We start from the raw sequence: 6000 nt of genomic DNA on the forward strand, positions 1-6000 counted from the left end.
TATGTCATGAAACTGCCCGCTGAGCCCCTAATAGCTCCCTATCTAAGCTAGTCTGCAGTGATTTCTGAGACTCACTCACAAGAAGATCTATTAATATATCAAGTTTTGAATTTATAAACCAAAAGGCTAGAATTATAGATTTAGAGTGGCAATAAAGCCAGTAAGATATATAGTTTTCTGAATAATTTCTATTTTCTGCTCTAGGGAAAATATTTCTCTCTAAGTCACCTGGAACTGCACTGTACTCAAGATATATTGAAAAAATCTTAGCCTTCCTTATTTCTTTTCCAATATCCATGAAGAATATCACCTTCCTGTCTTGACAATAATAAATGTCATCATTAATTAGACCAAGTTTATTAAATTACGTTCCTATGACCTCCTTGAGAATTTTTTTATGTGATTTAGAATATTTTTTCCCTAGTCTCATCAGTAACAAATTATCTCTGGAGGTAGCTTTCCTAGTTCCATTTCACCATTAAATCCCGAGGGTACACCCTATTTTGTGGTTTATATCACTCTTGTATAAACTATAGATTCTGCTAAAATTTCATCTGTAGAAATTTGAAATTGGAAAGCCTGAATTCACCATAGTTCATTCCTTCAGGGACAACTGCTTGAATCAAAAAGGAAAATATTATTTTGAAACCATTGTAAATGTGTACTTACAATGTTAAGTGGCAGGTTCCACAGTGAACCAGGGAAATTTATTTCAGTTCACTATCCAAGGAAAGGGCATTACTGACTTTTCCCACCATTTTTTAATTTTGATTAATAATGGGTTACAAGATCATAAGATTACAGTGTATAGTTCCACACCCACCACTGACTATTTGAAAATTGCATTTGCATTGCTTACCTACACTCTTAAAATCTTTATTTTATTTTATCTATTTACTGGATAGAGATAGACATAAAAAATAAATAGGAGGGAGTCAGACGGTAGCACCACGGGTTAAGCGCAGGTAGCTCAAAGCAGCATAAGGATCCCGGTTCGAGCCCCCGGCTCCCCACCTTCAGGGGAGTCACTTCACAAGTGATGAAGCAAGTCTGCAGGTGTCTATCTTTTTCTCCCCCTCTCTTTCTTCCCCTCCTCTCTCCATTTCTCTCTGTCCTATCCAACAACAACAATAAAACAACAAGGGCAACAAAAGGTAACAAATAAAATAAAATAAATAAATAAATAGGGAAGGGGAGATAGAGAAGGAGAGAGAAAGAAAGATTCTTGCAGGACTGCTTCACTGCTCATGAAGTATACACTCCTATAGGTGGGGACGGGGGCTTGAACCTCAGCACTTGCACATGTGCTCTACCATGTATGCCACCTCTTGGCTCCTTGACTCCTTAAAAATATTTTCTAAAAGTATTTATTTATTTATTTACTTATTTATTTATTCATTTGTGATAAAAAAGGAGGAAAAGAGAGTGAATGAGGAGGAAACAGTACTGCTCAGCTTTGGCATAAGGTAGTGCCAGGGAATTGAACTTGGAACCTCAGGTATACAAGTTGGTCTCTGATAAGCTGAGCTGACTTCTCATCCTTTATCTTCTTTCTGAATATGAATTTCTAAACCATTGAAGTTAACACAATTCCCTTTAAATTTATAAGGGAGTGTAGTATAGCTTACTTTGGCTGGGCCCTTCTGGGCATATGCTAGTAACAATAGAGGGGAGACTAGGGAACAAAGGAGGAGGGTACTTCTTTCATATAGTCTCCTGGTACCTAAGGTTTGATACTAAAATAAGAAGAAAATAATGCCACAGGTTCATCAAATTAATAAACTATCTCCAACAAATGTGATGTCTCTATTTTTAAGATGAATGAAATTTGTGAATAGCAGGGAAAACAACAGATGTTCTCATTTGGAAGTTCATTAGTGTATCAAATGTAACAAATTTTAACTAGCAGAATTGTGACATTAATTAATGATATGATCAATCACAGAAAGATACTCAAATGACCATGGTTGTAACACCTGAGCAACTGGATAACTCACTAATTTAGAGGGAAAAAATATAGTGCTTCTCAATATGCTATTTCTTGGTTTGTTCAAGTTTTCACTATAGAATGTTCCTATCACCTACTTCATAATCACTCTCAAATGTTCACTGGCTCATTATGCCTGTGTTCTCTTCCCACCCAGTTAGACAACTTCATCAACTAACTCAGACTTTTCCCTTGTGTTTCATCTGTGCTCTGCTTATCAAGAGTGGTTAACAAGGAGCTAAGCAAGTCCAAATTTCCTTTAGAGAGAAGACCTGTCTCTGGCTGCTCTAATAAAATGCTGGGCAACAGTAGACATTTGAAGGTGGACAGTCACACACTCAGTAGAGAGTACACATTACCATGTGCAAGGACCTGGGTTCAAGTGGTCCCCATCTACAAGTGAGGAAGCTTCAAAAGTGGTGATTGAAGTACTGCAGTGTTCTCTCTCTCTCTCTCTCATTACCCCCTCTCAGTTTTTCTCTGTCTCTATTAACAGAAAAAAGAATACAGAAATGATTCCCAGGAACAGTGGATTCATCCTGCAGGTATCAAGTCTCTGCAATAGCCTTCACTAGAAAAAAAAAATTTTAAGTAGACATTTATTTATTTCTCAGCTTCAGAAACTGAAAAACTGAAGATCAAGATTGATTCCATCACTAGTGGGAGACCACTTCAAGTTTATGGACAGTCTCCTCATTGAAACTCTCTTCCTCTTCAAATAAATACACTAATCCCATCATGGAACGCTACACTCATGACATCATTTAACCCCAATTACCTTTACACTTCCTAAATCCCCACATCCTAATATGATCACATTGGGATTCAAACAACAACATGGTCATCTCCAACAGGAACAACATCATAAACCCTCTTGTGGGCCTCTACAGGACCTTGCCCTCAATGTAAAATAACAATGGTAGAAATTGTCCCACTCTCCGAAGGAAGGCTGAGTCAGGATACTCTGCCACTCGAGGAAGACTGGTGCTGAAATGAGTGTAGCTTAGAATGAACATGGAATGTGCGCTATGGAATGTGAGCTCAGACCTACAGGGATGCAGAGGTTACATAGGCTCCTGTGCTAAATACGAATAGACATGGGCCCTGTATCAGATGGATGGGCTTTATAGTTAACAGTATTTATATACTTTTCCCATATTTGTGAGCCACTCTCTGCCTGACCCAGCTTTCTGGTCATATTCCCAACTCTGACACAATCCTTCTAGACAATACTTTTAGCCTACCTGCATGTTACCTGTCCAACCCAGGTGAAGTCACGGGCCCATCAGAATATACCTAAAATAGATTTCCAGCTTCTTCCAACATGAAAATCCCAAATCTCATTTGCTACTAGTATTGCCTTTAGATTCCTGATTATTAAACCATTTGTTCTGTTTTATATCTTAATGCTTTTCAGCCACTGGTTGCACCATGACACCAACACTGGATAGACGACCTCACTGGAGCCACACCTCCCGAGTCCTACCTGCCCCACTAGAGAGAGCTAGAAACAGGCTGGGAGTATAGATTGACCTTCCAACACCCATGTCCAGTGGAGAAACAATTACAGAAACCAGACTTCCTATCTTCTGCACCCCATAATGATCCTGGGTTCATGTTCCCAGACGGATAAAGAATAAGGAATCTTCCAATGAAGGGGATGTGATATGGGAATTGTATGGAATTGTACCCCTCTTATCCCACAGTCTTTATATTACAATATAAAAATTATTGTGTTCCCTTTATACCTAAACAGTACTTTTTTTCTCATTGTGGTTCCTGATTTTTTTAAAAAATTACTATCTTTATTTATTTATTCGGTAAAGACAGCTAGAAATCAAGAGGAAGGGGAAGATAGAGAGGAAAAGAAACAGAGAGGCACCTGCAGCTCTGCTCCACCACTTGTGATGCTTTTCCCCTGCAGGTGGGGACCAGAGGCTTGAACCTGAGTTCTTGCACACTGTAATGTGTGCACTTAGCCAGGTGCACCATGGTCTGGTCCTCTTGTTTGTCTGTTTTTTTTTTTTTTCCAGTTGTATCTATAGATTATTTTCTCAGAAAAATGATCAATGTCATTTTTCTCTTGATAGAAAAGTACAGAGTGGAGCCTCTAAAATAGCTCTCTTGGATAGTGTGCTACTTTGCTATATGCATGACCCAGGTTCAAGTCCAACTCCCACTGTACTGAAGAAAGTTTTAGTGCTATGGTTGATCTCTTTTACTGTCTGTTTAACTCTGTCTCTATCAAAAAAAAAAAAAAAAGGCACAAAGTGGATAAGTAGGTGAGTGCATTCCATGTCAGTAAACTTAAATTTTAAGCTACATTTTCTTATTTTGTGTTTAATATTTTTGCATATTTTACATATAGGTAACTTTACTCTAGGCTTAAGGAATTCACTAAGATCCTAAAACTGTTTATTTTTTTTTCTTGGACCAGAGAAATAACTCACTTGGATAAGATATTGCTTTGCCATGTCCATGACCCAGGATCAAACCCAGCCCCCATGGCAGTGAAGGAAACTTTGGTGCTATTCTCTCTCTCTCTCCTTCTCTATTTATTAAATATATTTTACCTATTTTTAATTAAATAGATAAAAAGAGAACACTTCTCAGATCTAGCTGATGGAGTGCTGGGGATTGAACATAAGAACTCAGAGCCTCAGGCATAAACGACTTTTGTATAACCATTATGTCATCTCCGCATTAGAGAACCAACTAAGCACCCAAAACCTGCTTGATGAGGTCATGGATCTGGAAACAAAGAGGTGTTCTGGGCCTTGGCTTCTCTAGGACTTGGTGTTGCCATTTGCCTCACATGCGAAGCAGTCAGTTATGTCTTTAACTGAAAATAGGGTCATTCAAAACAACAAAGAAGCAACTTGGAACTAATAGTCTTGTTGCAAAATACACGTTACTTTCTCTAAGTCAAGGCCCAAGACAGCCTAATTAGCTATAAGAGACACTGCTTCATCTAAAGAGTCCAGCCCCCTTTCTTTCCACAGGAGAGGAGCTAGGGTCCTATTATGGGTAGGGTTTAGGTGGGGAAACTTGGGTCCTAACATTATTATTCTCCTCCTAACGTCAAAAGAAGCCATTACTGGGAAAGAGCTCACAACCTTAACTGCACAGTAAAGTAGAATTTTCCCTCATTCCAAAGACTAGGTGCAATGTTTGGCTTTTCTGAGGCACTGGGCAACTGGCAAATATATTTATCATCCTGTTTCATCAGTAACAAGACATGAATTTGATTACTTTTTATTTCCAGAGGTCAAAAATCAGATATGGATATTGTAATTATTATTATTGATTTGAATGGACACAAGGAAATTGAGAGGGGAAGGGAAGTCAGAGATGGAGAGAGTAAGAGACACACCTATAACACTGCTTCACCTCTCTTAAAGCGTCCCCCACTGCAGGAAGGACTAGGGGCTTGAACACAATGTCCTTGTGCATGGTAACATGTGTGTTCAACTGGGCGCACCATTGCCCAAGCCCCCTTGATATGGGTCTTAAAAGGAGAAAGTGGAAGGGAAAAAAAAAATGAAGTCTTGGCTCTTTTTGTAGGCTCCAGGGAGAGAATCTTTTCCTAGTCTCTTCCAGTTTCTGGACATGCCTACACTCTTTGACTCATGGTCTGCTTTGTATCATTCCAACCTCTTCTTCCTACCCACTGTGGGTCCATCTGATAACACACAGTAACCTCCCTCTCTCAAAATCCTCAGTTTATTCCTTCTTGCCATACAGGATAGCATATTCACAAGTTTCAGGGATTAGAATAAGAGCATCTTTAAGTGACCATTTATCAGTGTATCCGAGAGCTGTTTCTTATGCAGTCATGTATCAACACAACTAAATTGAACCAATCATTGTTGTCCAACCACATAAGCATAGGGAAATAAAAACCAGCCTGAGGACTTCTTATTCTTAATAATCAACCCACCCTATGCGCATTCATGTGATGAAAAGTTTGTGCAAATGTGTTGCCCTTTCACTTCTAAATACAGTTGGTGGAA

This window comes from Erinaceus europaeus, chromosome 1, assembly GCF_950295315.1.
Source record: "Erinaceus europaeus chromosome 1, mEriEur2.1, whole genome shotgun sequence".
NCBI classification, from domain to species: Eukaryota; Metazoa; Chordata; class Mammalia; order Eulipotyphla; family Erinaceidae; genus Erinaceus; species Erinaceus europaeus.